Below are 18,594 nucleotides of genomic sequence, written 5' to 3'. Positions count from 1 at the left end.
CTGCAGTGACACTATCATCCCGGAACATGTTAACCATTCATTAAATTTCTTTGCCATAATATATTTTAAGTTTGAAACATCAATTAATGCTTAAATTTTTTTAAAAAAATTTAATTAGGTTCATTTTTTTTTTTAAAAAAAATGTCATTATATCCTTTGTCTTTTTGTATTTTTTTTTTATTATAATTGAGTCTTTGTGATTAATTTGTGTCAGTTTCAAATCATCACAAAAAAAATAATTTGTGACAGTTTTTACTGATTATAAGAATTTACATACAAACTTTATAAGAGATCAAGAATTCAATTACAAGTTTTTTAAGTTTAGAAACGTAATTTAAGATTCTCAAAAGAAAGGTTTAAAAATCTAATGATGTGTTAAATTTATATTTTATTATAAAATTAAAAATAAGTGGTAAGATCTCAACACTTTAATTACCATCTCGTGTTTTTTTCCAATGGAAAAGATCCATTCTCATGTGCCGCGGGTAATGTTGAAGACTAATAGAGAATGAGTTAATAATATAGTTAGTAAGCTTTCAGTTTATTTGTCTACAAATGACAACATTTTTAAAAGAAAGCAATTTTTTCTAAATGTTACATAATTATTACATCATTATTTAATCATAAATTATCGTATTTAATAAATTCATTAACTTTTGTTATTAATAATCATCTAAAAATCATATTGAAAATTATTTGAACAATAATATAAAAACTATAATATTAATTATACATGTTTATTAAATTCTTTAAAAAATTCTTATACACGTCTATATTTTTTTAATTTGTTTTTATTAACCCATTAACATAAAATTTACTTTCTATCATTTTTTCTTAAGTTCAACTAGTTTGACTTCTTGTCTTTAATTTTGAGTCTAAGCTTTGACTTTAAGTTTGATTTTTAGAATCCATACATGCATATCTTACTTTGATTTAATATCTAGGTACGTGATTCACCGAAAAGGAAAAAAAATTATAGCTATCTAAACGTGTACTATGTTTTTTTCACATTGTGTTAGATATGCAAAGGTCTGACTTCAATTATTAATCCTTTAATCCTTTCTCATTTTTTTAGTCTTTCAAATTTCTTTATTATTCTCTTTCTTTAAGGTTACACTTATTCATTCATCCAAAAGGAAAAAAGAAAAAAGAGAGGTTAAACTGGTTTTCTTAGACTGATATTAATTATAATGGAACTTTTTTTTGCAAATTACATCTAACAGTGTAAGTAAATAAATTAACGGGTTAATATTCTTTTAACTGGCGTATTTAATTCTTAAAAAAGATCTTAACTTTTTTGCATTTATTTTTATTTGCTTTCTACCTGTTGTACTTGAAAATTATTCCGTACGGACGAAATGTGAAGATAAAAAGCATGAGTTTATAATAGCCACTATTTTAAAATGTTCACCTGATAACGAAGTACAAAATCATCCATCAAACTTAGGCGTGTGAATCATCTTTCGTATTTTAGTTATTTATTTGTTTAACATTACAAATTATCAACCATACAATAAAAAGAGAACTGGATTCTCCAAGCAAGCTTGGTATATTTTTATCAGGATACATTGCTCTTTTATTTTGCGTTTATTTATTAATTATACAAGCCTATTGCAAAAAGATATTGGAGGTTTGTGGTTATATTTCATTTATTCTGTTGGTCTTATATGTTAAGAATTGGAAAAACAAAACATATACATATCAGGTGCTTAGATGAATTTAGATATATATATATCATGTAAATAAATTGTTATATATACTAAAATATATAAATAATTTGATTATTTTATTATTATCATTTAATTTTAACAAAATTTAACATAAATATTCAAGATAAAATAAAATTATAATTTAATGGTTAGATTAATAAATTTAATTCAATTTTAATATAAAGTATTTAATAATATAATAATTAATAAAAATTATACCAATATAATTTCATCATTTTCTTATATATATTCCTCAATTTTTTTAATCTAACTATTCTTTAATGCAAGGATTAACTTGTTTAGAACTACTCATACAATAACTTGACTATTGTTTGGCAACAAAAATATATGTGGAATTTTGTTCTTTTTTATAACTTACAAGGATAAAACAAGGAGTCTCATTTCACCTTCAGCTATCAAAATGTTTGATTGGGCAACATTTTTACATTTTTATCTAGCTAATAACCTCTTTAAATACTTACATATTTACATTTATTTTATGCTCACTTCTCCAACATGCATATTCAACAAGAAGCAGCACTAGCTTATCCGATCATGTAATCTAAATCGATCGAGTTGAAAAGGAGTGGAGACTGTGCAAGCATTCTTAGTTGAATCTGATTAAGCCTCAAAATTTGACGGATTCAATTTCAATGATGTGAGACGAAGATCGTTTGGAAAGAGGTTGGGTTGATATTGTACACACAAATAAATTGATACACAGTCAGAGAAGCACATACCTATATATGGTATACACTTGTACAGGCTAAATGAATCAAAATTTACACTGACTGCATGGGTTTAGTAATAAAAAATTAATGTATCTGTGCTTAATTTCTGCTGAATTAACAAAAATATGTGCTTAATTTCTTTGGCAATAGTGACTAAAATCAAAACCTAAACTTGTAAATAAGAAGAAATATGGACTAAATTAAAATGTAGAACTAGAAGTGCTATCTCTTGTTACATTAATTCCTCTTGTTTATGCTATACTATCTATGGTCTGTGGGCGTCTAGTCATTTTCCTAAGCAAATTAACATGTAAAATGAAAATAAAACAAAACAAAATCGAGCCAAGAAACTATTCTCAACAATATTTTGTGTAAAAATATTAAATTATTAAATAGGATGTATGATACACAATTTTATATTTTCTAATAAATTCTAATCAAATAAAGATAGCATATTTTAAAAAAATATATATATATTAGAGACTATTTTACTAGTATTTATATTTTGTGCAGTTGTGATTTGCTAACTAGTTTGAATTCGAATTTGGATGTTTGTCTTATGGTCATATAAACACTACTGATGGTTCTTCAAAAGCAGGAACAAAAAGGCAAACGAGGTACACATGTAATAATGTTCATTTCAAAACTAAGTCAATTGTAATCATGAAATTGAAATTATTTTCCTGTGTCTCTGTTACTGCTGAAAATCCATGTCTGTTACTGCTGAACGTCATTTACATGGAATCATGGCCTGAAAAATAGTTACCTCTTTTCTGTTCTCATTGGAACAATCAAAATATGACATTCCAGTAGTGTTCCACCAAATCTCGTCTCAGTGTGTCTCACTAATGGAGAGATTTTGTCTTCTAACGCCAGTCCTATTTATATATTTTCTTCGTAGCATTTTTTTTTCTTTATCAAATAATTAAATATACGGGGCATTTAAAAAATAAAAGAAAAATGAATGAAAAAAAAAAAGATATAAATAAGATTCACATTAAAAATAAATCTCTCCATTAGTGACAGGTTCAGTGAAAGAACGGAGAAAACTTATAAAACTCAATAAAAAATTGAAATAACATAAATATGTTATTCAGGGTATATTTTTATAACACGCTTATTTTTTTTTTTAATTCTCTCAATTTAAATAACTCTAAAATTTACTTATTTTTTTTATTTCTTTCTATTTTTTTTTAAAACTATTTCACCATCCAATAAACAAAGCATAAAATAATCTGACAGCATTCGAGAATCAAATTCTTGATCACATCACATATTTTCAAAATTAAAATAAGATTGGCCTTATTTTTACCACATTGGAATTGGATAGCAATGGTCTGGAAAGTCAAAGTATAATTACTATGTTGCATTTGTGTGAAGAAAGAATACGAATTTTAATTAGATAAAAGTTTGAAAAGCCGATTCTGTAATATAAATCGTAGAACATCAGGTGACTTGGTAGTGTATTTTGAAATCCCGAGTCATCACGGCGACAAGTAGCAAGAATAGAGAAATCCATTGAATATTAAGTTGGAAATGAAATAAAGAATAAAGACAACAAAAGGGAACTCCAAGCATGTGGTTCAGCGGTAGGGTTGATCTATACTTAAACAAGGTTAAGGATTCGAATTCTGTCTTGTGTATGCAACTGCGTTAAATCTTGGGACCAGTTATTTTACCTTTTGAAGTACCTCCAACCTAACAAAGAGATTAGTCACCCTTGTCGGGATGGTCAGATGTTGAGCTTAGCTTACAACGGAATTCGATGATGTTACGTCAAAGAATTGGTAACTACGGAATTAAAAAAACAGAATCAATGTTGCGTGGTTTATTTTAATCAGTGGGTTCGTAAAGTGTAATGTAATTAATGCATCATCACAATTCACAATTTCACAGCTAGCATAGTCTTGCCTATTTCCTACTCTCTTGTTCCCTACCAAATGTCATTACGTACTTTCATGGAACTCACCATAAATATCATGAATAACGGCGGCGTTTCAATTTCTAAATTCTTTTTTGCACGAGATTTACGTGATTTCTTTCTCTCTTCACAAAGAAATTTTCATTTTTAAAACAAACTCCATTGATATTCTATGACAATTAAAAACAAAAAACAAAAGGTTTCATTGCAAAAGAATAAATAAATATTTTTTGTATTTTAAATATAATAATGTTTTAACTTTTTTTTTTTAGATCCTTAGCATCGGATCTAGAGCTTAATGTTTACGAAATTGTATAATAAATATATTAACACAACAGTATATTTTATTTTATTTTTTGCAAATTATTATGCCAAATTCAATAATTTTAGATGATACGAAAGTTGTAGTTCTTAAAAATAAGGTTTTTAAAGGTATTAAATTAAAAATAATAAGTAAAAAATTATTAGAAATTGCACTGAGATTATATTAAAATTATAATGAGAATTGGATACAAAAAATTATAATGAGAATGCATCGTTAACGTTTCTTTAAATAAAAATACTTTAGTTTTATTTAATGTCCTGTTAGTATTTTTCTTATTAAAATTAATTTCGAACTAATGTATTAATTAATGTTTAATATATAGTTACTACTTTTATTGATATTTATGGTTTTAAGAATGAAAAATGTTAATTAGTACCTTAGGACAAATCACTAGTTAAAGAATCAAAAACTAAAAAAGATATATATTACAAAGTGAAACAACGATACATACTTTCGATGTAACTCTACTGTCGTTTTCAATTAAAAATATATATATACAGTAGTGATTCCTTAATTAGTATTATAAGAGCATTAGTTACTTATGTTAATAATAATGAATAAATAAGAGACATTAGTTAGCAAGACCCTTTAAGAATAACAGTTGAAAATTTTATCCTTGGATTTTGAGACATTGGTTATGAAGTTAATAAATAGAAAGATTTATTTAAAATCATTGTAATTTCAACTTATATGCAGTGTAATCTCTCTATTATCACTTACTTTTGTTATTTTGTATAGAATTATTATCTTAATTTGGCTACTTCTATTGTATAAGTAAGGACATGGCTATTGTATATCTCTGAAAATGGACATTGTGTTGTCTCGTCTATTTTTTTTTTTTTAGAAATAATGTTTTCCCCTTCATCAAGTCCAAATTCTCAAGCAAGGTTGTAATTATCTTCGAGCAGTTCAATGAAGGTACATTTTGATTTGAAGGTTAACTTATCAAAATCTAGAGTTGTTTATTCTAAATGAGTGTCTTGAACAAATTTTGGGAAATGCACAACCATCTCTATCATTCACTGTAGCATCCTTGGACAAATATCCTAGTCGTCAGTGTGGTAGAGTTAAGGAAGGATGATTTTCAGTTGTGGAAAAGACATATACCAAATTGGCATCTTGGAAGTAAAAGTTACTTAACAAAGTAGCATAAGACTAAAACTGAAAATCAATTCAATCCAAATTGATTTGATTTAGTAAATTAAGAAATTCAAAATGATTGAATAACTTTTTATTTTCAAAATCAATCTAATTCTTTACGGGAACATTATCATAAACTCTTTAGGCATACCCTTCCATAGGTTGTAATCTCTTTCCTTGTTGCTTGTTGTTTGTTTTGTGCCCTAGCTACTACCAGAAAAATCTGTTGGAAAACATTTTTCTTTTTTGCATTTTTGTAAATTAATACGTCCCCTGTCAAATTTTTTAGAGTTCTAAGTATTATCTTTAGTATTTTAATATGAACATTTTGGAAAATTTATCTTAATTCTTTTTTTAATTTCTTTTAAATTTATTGCATCAATGTTTTTAAAAAATATACTTATGCAGATGTATTAATTAAATATACTTATTATTGCATTAATGTTTTCTTCATTAATTTTAAATATATATATATATATATATATATATATACTTATATACTTATTGATAATATAAGATCATTAATTAAAGGTTTAGATATATTTTAGTCTCTCAAATTTAAGATAAATTTATTTTTAGTCCCTCAAATTTAAAATTGTTATTTTTAGTCCTGTAATTTTCAAAAATCGTATTTTAATCTTCCAGAATACCAATAACATATTTGAAAATAACAAATTAAGACGGTTATGCAATATCAATTAAATTTAATGTGATATTTTCATTAACAGAGACACTAATAGATAAATTTTATACAATAATATTTGATAAATTTCTTAACAAAATTTGAATATAAAAACTAAAATAATATTTTTTTAAAATTAGAGGGACTAAAAATATCTTTTAAATTTGAGGGAAAATAAATAAATTTACTCTAAATTTGAGGGACTAAAAACATATTTAAACCTTAATTAAATTTCTTGATTGTTAATTAATATTTCGTGCGGCCAAATAAAGGCTTTCACGCAAAATATAGTCAGCCATAGTTAGCCGTTTATATCTGTTTTATTCATTATTTTCTTTTCTTCCCACCAAACTTAATTCAAATACGTAAGTGCGCAAGCAAGAGTGTACATAATCACCGTAGCTTCTGAGTTGGTGTCCACTTTCACATTGAATAATATAATAGGGCACGATTAACTTTGGATAACTGCAGTATTAAGATAATACAAAATTTGGTATTATCTTCTGATAAATCTTTTAGATAATTATTATCTAAACATATATTTGTAGTGGAAAATAATAATTAAATCTAATATTACTCAGTTTTGAGAAAGAGAGAAAATTATCTCTCGTCATAAACCACACATAAGAAGTGGCATATTAATTATTTGGTGACGTACGTTTAATAAAATTAAAAACAATACAAATACTATAAAATTAGTAGGAAATATACTATTTGTATCTTATTGCAAGTTGTAATATATTAATACATGCACTCCCATCAGATTATTCTTTGAATAATATCTATATTTGTCATACATCTCAAAGTATAATTAGCACGAGTCTTTCTCTCTCTATATATATAATACAATATTTGTCTTATATATTATATGCAAAGAAAAAAAAAGGCTACATCCAATACATCAATATATATAATACATTTGTCTTATATATTATATGCAAAGAAAAAAATGCCTATATCCAATACATCAATAAAGCATATATATAACATGAACTGCTAGCTGCAGAAGATTACAAATAAGAATAATAATGATAAATAAACCAATGATCCTTTTGTTAGATACGCACAAATATATACGTATGCATATAATATATATGATATGTATATATATAATATAATCTTTGATTTCTTCCAATTGGAGCGTTCACCCTTGACCAAAAAGAGTGTTCTCGGCTTATTTCAATATATATATGCTTATGAGAGAGAGCTTTAATGTTGATTGGTTGCAACGCCAAATGGAACAACAAGACGAGGATAAGTTTCACCACTGTAGTGCTGAGTGTTTCCTGCAACATTCATTTCATTCACAGGTGGACAGTTTCTGCCACCGGATCCTGGAATATAAGTGCAGGTCGAAGGCCCTGAGGGAGTCACAGGACCCTTGTCTAGGATCATAAGGTTCGGTTCCTTCATGTTCCATGCCCTACCAGCTTGGTTTGGCTGAACATGAACCACAGCAAGAACCAGAATCAGTGCAAAAAAGAAGTTTAGACCCTTCATGGTGTGTGTTTGATGAAAACTAGAGGAAGCTAGCAAGACAATTGATGAAGTATCTCAATGAGGGTGGAGGTATTTATAGGCTGCATTTCGAGATTGAATCTATTAATTATGTGACTCACATGGTTTTATTTGACGATTTGATTTTGACTATTGATTAAATATAGTATATTTTAGCATTAGAGAAAACTCGTCACTCGTCAGATATGAATATTAGTCGTATCAGAGGGATTATTAATTCATGGAGTACAGTTTTTGACTTGAAAATTGAATCCATGGTTATCCCTTTCTTCCACTTTCTTATTATATCCACGTAATTGATGTGTATCCTAATTGAATAGCGCTATTAAAAAGGATTTGGATTAATGATAATTAATTTAACTTGGAGACCAAGTTCGGATAGTTAACTACTTGCTCTCCTTCCTATAAATCAGTCTATACGTTGAGTAGAAGAAGTAGGTGGTCAAATTAAAGAAATTTATTGGTGCTTGATAGGTTTATTTTATGATATTTGTTTGAAAGAATATTTTATAAGAGTTATTTTTTTTATCAGAGGAGTATAATCTAATTTTATTCATGAGGTCTTTATTTGTAGAAAAAACTTGTTATATAAAATTAAATATTGATATTATCTTATTCTAAAAACAAAAAAATAAATCTTAAAATAACTAAACAAATTAAATCTAAATATTTAAAATATAAATAAAATATTTTTTTATTAAAAACTAATTTATTTTTCTAAAGATATTTAAGCATATTCTTAACCGTAGCATTACAAAGACTTATAATAAATGACTAATGTAACTATATATTACGATAAATGATAATTAGTATTTATATAGATAGAAGAATTATGTTATTTTTGTAAAAAGTAATGGTGGCTTTTAATTTAACAACAAGCATCTTACAAAAAGGAGAAAAGTGAGAAGAGAAGAGACAAATGTATAAGATAAATGAACTATAGGTTAATGCAGGTTTTTTTTTCAATATATAATTTGTTTGCTTGGGACGTAAAAAAAAAAAAAAAAAAAGAGTTTGTATTTGAATGTGTTTCTTTATTATTTAAAAAAAGTAATATAAATGCTTTTTGTATAAAAATATCATTAATTAATTCAAAGTGTATGTTTCAATCATAGAAATATGAATAAAAAATATGCGTGCATGAATTAAGAATTCTTAAAGGCAACTTTACAATGGTGGGGACATTCCCAACAAGCACAGGGTTTTTTCTCATGCAAACTCAAGCGCACACGCAAACATGAGTTATAATGTATCCAAGTAACTAACTTTTCCATGGCAATATATAAGAAAATAAAAAGTTGGTCAGATCCTGCATTTAGCATATAGGTGCAAGTACCTGGATATGGGAAAGTGGGGTAGGCATGGGGAATCTATTGTCAAATATCGTACTCTATTACTTTTGAATCTTCAAGTTACGCTAGTGCTAAATAAATTACATGATCTATAGTGATGTGCTTTGATCAATTAATCTCAGACTATATGTGATATGAACGTAGTTTATGGTAGCTCATAAAAAAATATATATAGAGAGAAAGTGACGGATTATATAGTGTTAATGAAAACTTCGTTGGCAACATATGAAAAAGAAAGAAACCGACTTTTGGTGGTAACACACTGTGTTCATAAATTCTGTTATATCTCACCTGTTTTTATATTATCCTTAAATAAATAAATAAATAAATAAAAACCTTAAAGGTCTTAAATATCTTAAAAGGGTTGCAAGCGTTTTTTTTAGTTTGGTAAAGATGATTCTCTTTTGGTGGTGATAGAAATATCAATAGAATAATAGATCAAAATATTAATAGAATGGGATAGATCAAAATACAATTGTCATTCCATTGTTTAGACATTTTTAAAGGAATATGGAACAAATATTCCGTTTCATTGTTTGGAGAAAAAATGAAGAAAAAAAAATCAATTTTTTAATTCTCATATTATCCTTAAGAGACTAACGATAATATAAAATCTTTAAAGATAAAATATTTATTTTATAATCTAAAAATTATGTTTCATCAAGTGCATCCCAAATTTGTGAAAAAGAAAATTGGAGTTAAGCAATAGAATGGGATGAATATGTAATTCATCTTCTTCAATTAATTGTGTTTCATTTCTATCTTGCAAACTAAACAATAGGACAACTTCTTCCTCTACTCTACTCTATCCCTCTTCATTTCATTCTCTACCATCAGTTTAAATATAGCCTATAATTAAATTGCAATGGAATTAGATGAGACATTTATAATATATGCCAGCCAAAACGTGATGATATGATTTAGAGGAACTTGAACTTATTATTAATTTCTACTTTCATCTCGTAAGTACAATAATGTAGTAGATATGACCATAAATGCTATATGGTTTGGTTTCTCTATCTAAGTATATGGTAGAGGAATTTATGCTTGTTGGAGAACGCTAGTTGTGTCTCCACTTTGATTTTCTCAATGTGTAGTAAAGGTGAGAAATGGGAATATGTTTTATTTTGGCACGATATGTTTAGATGAGCAATGGTCATTACAACAAATGTACTTTTTAACAACATTAATTTTTTTTTATCAAATTATAAGTAAATATTGTTAATATTTTTTTTTTGACATTTTATCAAATATAAGATAAAGTTTATGTTATTAAAGACTTTTAATAATATTTTTATATTTATATTTATTATAAAGAAAATATATTTCTATAATAACTTTTTTTAGTTTTTACTTTTGATTGGATAATTTTATCCTTAATTTTTAAAATTATTCTATATGATTTTCAAAAAAAAAAAATTGCTACAACTATTTTAATACATAAAAATAATAAATATAGAGAGGTATGAAGTGTCTCTTTTCCTACTAATATTAATAATAAGATTTTAAAAATGTTATTAAATTAATATTTTTATAACATTTTAATAATATTGATATTTTTTTTGTAAAAATGATAATTAATTTTAAAATAAATAATTTTGTCACTTATATTTTATAACTCTTACCTACAAGAGCCTTTAAATTAAGTTGAAGATATCTTAAATTAATCATCATCAAATTTAGATATAATCAAAACTTATTTATTTTAAGTTTTATTTCTTTGATTATATATTTTTTTATTCGTCATTTTTTTTACTTGAAGTGTGACTTTAATTTTAGAAATAATTAAAAATAAAAATATTGAGGAAAAAAATGTTATTCTATCTATAATAATATTTTTTTAAAAAAATATTATAATAACTTATTAAATTAATTTATAATAATAATTTAATAAATGTAGTAGACAAATATTGCTAGAGAAGTTGAATGCAGAGTGGATAGCTTAAAACACTTTTTCTTACTTAATTCTAGTTTTCCTTGCTAGGGATGTATGTGTGGCTAAAATGTGAGTGTGCTAATAATAATTGGTGTTGCTTATGGAGAGATGAACGAGGGGTCTTTTGTGTGAGAAGAAGGACTGTTGACAAATTTGGTAGATGTCCTGGAACCTTTTCTTTGTGTAGAGTTTACTTGACCAATATATATGAACAGTAGAAGGGTTCTACATGGCCTCTTTAACTTATAATTTCTTTACGGTCTCAATTGCTACCATCAGAGAGCTCACTTTTTTTTTCCTCATACATGTTATCTTTAAACATTAATTTCTAGAAGAGTTACACAACTCTCAAAGTGTTTGCATTGTTTAATTTTAGCAAGTTATTTTGAATAGGTAATTTGTGCAATCGAATAATCTTATCTTAGGTGTTGGACATTTATTGGGTGTTTTGTTTTTGCTTTGAGAAACATTATCTTTTTCTATCTTGTTTTGGTCACAAACTATTTCTAAAATGCAGTTTATATATGGTTTGGTTTTTTTGGGTCATACCTAATGATATTTTTGTTCACTATACCCAATTTAATTCTCTTTTAAGAAGGAAAAAAGTTGTTGGGATGCAAGCAAAGTTTCATATCGTTCAAACAAAAGGATGGACATGAATTTTATATACACACAGTTGTCTCCATTGGTTGAGAGGCCTTTTGGGTGATGTCCAAAAGCAAAACCGTGAGGGCTTGGACCCAAAGTGGATAATATTTCACCAATGTGAAAATATGTGTATGTGTGGTAACCCCTGGTGCACAACAAGTGATATCAGAGTGACAGAGTCGATGGTCTAAGGTGGCTGACGGGGTGGGTCCATATAAAAGAGAGGCTTCCCAGTAACATGGAGGGTTAGGAGGCATGTCCCGTTGTCATGAGGGAGGTCATGATGGAGCTGAGTGTGAGTGAGCTCTGTGGAGCCACCTTTCACTACAAGAAATATGATTTGTAGTGACTAAAAAATTGTGACGAAAATGAAACTTGTCACTAATAATATATTATTAGTGGCTATATTTATTTTGTCACTGATATTATTTGTAATAGTGACAAAAAATAAATTGTCACTATATTTTTATTAATAGTGGCTAAAATATATTTGTCACAAAAAAAAATTTGACACTAATATTTTAAAAGTTACTTTTTTATTTTAAAATTTTATGGATACAAATTTTATTAAACATAAAAAATTGTTTTTGTGGCAAGAAAAAGGTTCACTTTGTCACAGATATTATATTTTAAGTGTGACTATTATAGTAGTTATAATTTATTTTTAATTATAAGTGATCATTTATTTATTATTTATATTTTAAAAAAATTCTTATTATAATTTATCTTAAATACTTATTATTAGTGTATTAACAAGTTGTTAGAATTAAATTAAAATTGTTGGTTTGATATGAGATTGATTTGATAATCCTTTAACTTTCAAAAACACACCGTGAAAATAAGTTAAAATTTTCCAATTTATAAAAATTAGAAGGTTAAAATGGTGTCTAAGAATTGATTTGAATCGATCTCCTTTTACTTATTATTTAGTGTCTGTGACACCCTCTACCCCAACATATATATATATATATATATATATATATATATATATATATATATATATATATATATAATAATAAAAAGAAATATCTTATTGGATAAAAAAAATATTTAAAATTGAAACGACAATTTCAATAATCATGTGAGTAGAGAATTCACATTCATGTCCTTAATCCAAATAGCAAATAAAATTACAAAGAATAAAAATTGAATTTTCCAAAATATATACTTTAATAAATCATAAACAATGTCATATTCTAATTCTATCTATGTCCCAATGTCACATGTCCTATCAGAGCAAAACCCAACATAAAAGCCTAAGCTTCATCACCAACATTCTCAGCCTTACGCTAATGATCACCTGTATATCAAACAAGAGAAACAACACAAAAGAAGGGAGTGAGAAACATCTCACTCTGGCTCACGGTGTAGGAACGCACACCGGATAGCCAAACACAAACAATACAGTTACCTCATAGATCAATTAACAACAATAGTTTATTCAATCATCCAAGTCATACAAATAGTAATTTATCATCATTTAATAATAAGGATGCACATGAATGGACACGAACTTCACATTATCATGCATGTGGCGCCAGTAAAACATCACATGGCATATTGCTGCTAGCAATACACGAAGAGTGTCTAGGAGTACATGTCGGGTCACACCCTTTGCACACTCTCACTAGAAGGATATACTACCAGAGTCTCGTCAGGATAGCTAAGCTGCGCAAGATACATCCCATGCACACAATGGGCGAGACTGGGACTTCCAAACCGAGCTATCCCCAAGGACTAATCCCCAAAGCTTTTACACTAGGGGGCCTTCTCTGGCGATGTATTCCATATCGTACCCTTAAAACACTTATGCAAATGATGCATGTCAATCAAGACTCTATGCATTCTCATATCACATTATCATTTCCTATGGTCATATCACATCATCGCATTTCGTCATCATATTTCATTATCACATTTCACTTTACATCATCATATTCACAAAGCCTCCACAGAGCACTTTAATTTATATCAAAACTCGTTTATTTATAAAATTAAATACATATTTTTACATCTCATCAAACAAGGAATATAACAGAAAAATCAGAAATCAAAACAGAAAATATTTCATATTTTGCCTATTTCTCATAGGGTTTCCCGCAGGAACCCATAAAGCACTCTAGATCATATTAAAACATATTTATTTTCAAAATTAACAACATACTCATGCATCACAACAAAGTAATCAGAAGGCAAAATAGAAAACATTCATATTTTGCCCGTTTTCTCATAGACCCATAGATCTCAAGTCATACAATTAATTGCATATAAGAAAAATAATAAGCAAAACAGATACAATTAGGAGAAACCCCTCATACATGAGCATACATAAAAATACAGCAAACACAGGATTGGGGGTCAATCCCACTACCCAGCATACAATCCCACACCCAGAGCGAGGTTCCTCACTCCCCCCTTACCTGAATGAGCAGAAGACAAAGGTGTGATCTAAGGTCGTTCCTGAGTACTCTTCCTTAGAGCTTTTTGTTTCTCCTTTTTTTTTCCTAACCCTTCAGAACGCAAATGAGGTAGATAGGGTTAACGCTACCTGACTCCTTAAAATTAATCCATTGGGCTGGGTCAACCCAACCCATTTTCCTTCTCTTCTAACCCACTTCTCTTTTTCCTCAAAATAATTAAATAAAATAAATACATGTATATTATAAAATATTTTTCTTCTGTAATAATAATATATTTCTGACCCAAAATATAATAATATAATTTCAATAACAAAATATCATATAAAATCAACCTTCTCTTAAAACATATAAATATTTATTTAAATATGCTAATAAAAAATACTTATTTAATACGTACAAAATAATTGTCCAAAATAATAATTATTTAAAATGTACAAAATAATATTCTTCTATAATTATTAAAATAATTATGACCAAATACCATATAATAATAATAATTATAATAATAATAATAATAATAACTTTATTGAAAACTGGGGTGTTACAGTGTCTATGCAACTACCTAAAAAAATATTTTCCTTGATTATCGATCTCTGTTATTTTTCATTTATATGCATTTATTTTTATTAAAACATATTCATTTCTATTTAAAATTAATCTTATCTCAAAATTTAAATTATTTTTAAAATTTTATAAACTTAAATATAAATTTTATATTTAAAATTATTATTTTTATTATTTTTAATTATAATTTTAAGTTTATATCTAGTAATAAATTAATGTTTATTTTTGTAATATACAAACTAAAATATTAGGTGAATAACAATGAATAAATTTACAGTTTTAATTATATATTAAAATTAAAATTATTTTATTTGACATTAACTTTATTATTGTGTTATTTGTAGCCTATAAATATAGATATTAAATAAATAAATTTGGAATGGAGTCAAACTAGCACAATTAATTTGTTGCAAAAATAGTAAGTAAATTTGAAATTTTATTCGAATAGAAAAAAATTAAAATAACATTATATTTTATTGATCAAAGAAATATACAAATTCAGTTGAAAATTTAAATTTGAGTGAAACTTGAGTCTTACGAGTATTGAGCCTTCTCCCTTTAGAAAGTTAAAAGCTTTTTAAGCACTAATAATTTATCACTATGTGAAAGTTTTAAATTATGAATAGCTTTTTTATAAAAAAGAATGATAGATATATAAATTCATGAACTTAAATAAATGATTTAGTTATATATAATACAAGAACAAAAATATTAGTTGAATGACAATGAATAAATTTATAATTTTATTTAAATATTAAAATTAGAATTATTTTATACAAAGTTAATTTTAATATTGTTTTATTCATTAACCTATAATATAAATATTAAAGAATTAAATTTGGACCGAAGTTGCACTAGCACAACTAATCTTGAGTAATAATAATAGCAATTAAATTTAAAATTTTATTTGAAAAGAAAAATTAAAATAATATTATTTTTTATTAATAAAAGTTATACACAAATTCAATTAAATATTCAAAATTAAAGTGAAATTTTGATGTCAATGGGATTTGATCCTTGTTCTTAATTAGAAGGTTAAAATAAATATAACCACTACACCAAAACTAATCATCTAATGTTATGTGAAAATTTAAAACTATATATAATAATTTTGTTAATTTTTTATATAGTTTTCATTTTCGGTACAGTAAAAAATATGTTTAATATATATTATTTAATGCAGTTCAATAAATGATGGTTTGAGTTTAATACAACATCTATTCCCTAAATTTTTTTTTGAAAATTTTTAATTAGATACCTAAGCCAAAAAAATTTAATTATGCCTTTTTATCTTTCTTATATTTTGTAACTTAGTTTTAGTTATAAATTCATATACAATCCATGAAATTTCATAAAATATTTTTATTATTTTTCTATCAAAACAATAATTTTAAATTATTATTTAGTTTCATCATTCATATATATCAAAAATATTTTGTAAAATGTCATAAAATATTGCAGTACTAGGGACTAAATTATAAAAAATAAATGAAGCAGCAATTTAAAAAAATTAGTTTAGGAATCTAATTGAAAAATCATAAAAAATTTTAGAACTAAATAATATATTAAATAATTTATTAATTGAATTAGTAAAACCCAATATAATAACAAAGTTAATGATTGGCTTAGTTTTGATAATATCAAATTTAATTATCCTCACCTTAAATTAATACTGCCAAAGCATTACCATCAATTTTAAATGTGAATTTAATTTTTCTTTAAATATATCATATTAAATTAGTTTTGTGTTATCTTTTATCAAAAGATATTTTTTATTAATATAAATTATAATAATAACAACAACAAAATTTGAACATAAAATATTATTGAACAATTATCTTTAAGTATTCCACTAAATTCAAAATAATTACTTTCTTCTTTAATACCATCAACAACTTTTACAGGTTTCACCAGATCTTAATTAGATATAGATTAGACTAAGCCATTATTGTCAAAAGAAAACTTTTATTCATTATTTAGGACATTAAAATTAGAAGTACATTAATATATTTAAATTTAAATTTTCATTTTAATAGATAAGTTATAAAAGATAACATATTATACTAAATATTTATAGTGTAGTTATGTGTGATATATTTAAAATAATATTATAATATCTTTTATTATTAAATAGTTTTTAATAAGTTAAATATATACGAATTTAATTAGTTGTATAAGAAATGAGGTTAAATTTATATGTATTTATCTCTAAAAATAAATATTATTATCTAAGAATAACTCCTAAAATGTCTTTTATTCAACATAATTTCTCTATATATCTCTACTATTAATAAAAAATTATATATTTTGATCTAGGTCACCAACTAGAGTTGCTCCAAGTCTCTTGATCTTTCTTTAAGTTCCTCCTTTGTCAAGATTGATTGAAGAACACCTTGAGAAGGTGCTAAACCTCTGGAGTTGGAAGCACTCGAGCCAAGGATTCAAGTGATTGCTCACAAAGATGGATGAACCTAGAGTAGGAATTTTTGGAATTCCTAAAGTTCTAAGCTCTAAGAAACCTAATTTAAACTAACTTGCCTATTTAATCTTTTCTCCTCAAAATTTAATCTAATGGCCCAAATACAATGACCTACATATCCTAAACATCAAGAAATAATAAAAGAAGCAAAACAAACTCAATATTAGATACCAAAAGACCTAAGACCCACTAAGCCCAAAACAGGCCCAATAAAGACCTATGATCCCAAAATCCTATTCTACTAGGCCTAAAATACAAGGCCAAAAATATGACACGTAATATATGATAAGAGACTATATACAAGCATGTATTTGGGAGGTATTGGACTTTTAGTTAGTGACCCATAACACAAGACAAGCTAAGACCCACTAACCTAAAAATAGACTCAATCCTCCTAGAGTCTTCATGACTAACCCATTCCTCTTCGATCCTTCAATGTGTCACTTCTTATCTTTTTTGTCATGATTCCATCATCTTTTTGGTGTACACATTCTGTTAATGTTTTTGTTCTTTAACTTTAAAACACTTATTTTCTCCCATACTTTTATTTATTTAGTTTTCATAACTTTTTACTCTATTTCTCTATAAATTTATTTTTCAATTTTGTAATATTTTCAAGCAATAACTAAAAATTGCTCATACTCTATCTCTAGTTGTTAATCATTCACACATATTTACCTTCAATTATTTTTTTATCATTTTTTTATTTTAAAATGAAATATATTGAGATATAAAATGTCTTTTTATGCTAGTAAACTAGAATGACTATCTAGATCGATTGATTTTTTAGTGTCTAAAAAAAGTATTTTTAACTGTATTTTTATGATGATAACGTTTTTATGTATTTTTTCTATGTTGTAAATTCATTTTTAAATTACAATCCTCTCTATATATAGGGGAGAAGTCAATTTACACCATAATAATAATTTTTTATCAATTATTATATTGTTTAATAACTTTTAATTAAATAATGTTTTATCAAAACCTATAGCTAAAGTGAAAGTTTCTTTCACCTAGATTACATATAAAAATTTGATATAGATTTAAAATTATTTGATATCTCATTCATATATATCAAAATTGACATAATATATATTTTTTAAAATATATTAAGATATGAATAATTTGATTACCTTTGTATCATTGTATTATTGATGATGTAATAATTG

Source organism: Cajanus cajan, chromosome 7 (genome assembly GCF_000230855.2).
Source record: "Cajanus cajan strain Asha chromosome 7, NIPB_CcT2T_4, whole genome shotgun sequence".
Classification (NCBI taxonomy): domain Eukaryota; kingdom Viridiplantae; phylum Streptophyta; class Magnoliopsida; order Fabales; family Fabaceae; genus Cajanus; species Cajanus cajan.
Note: the sequence above shows the minus strand (reverse complement) of the source record.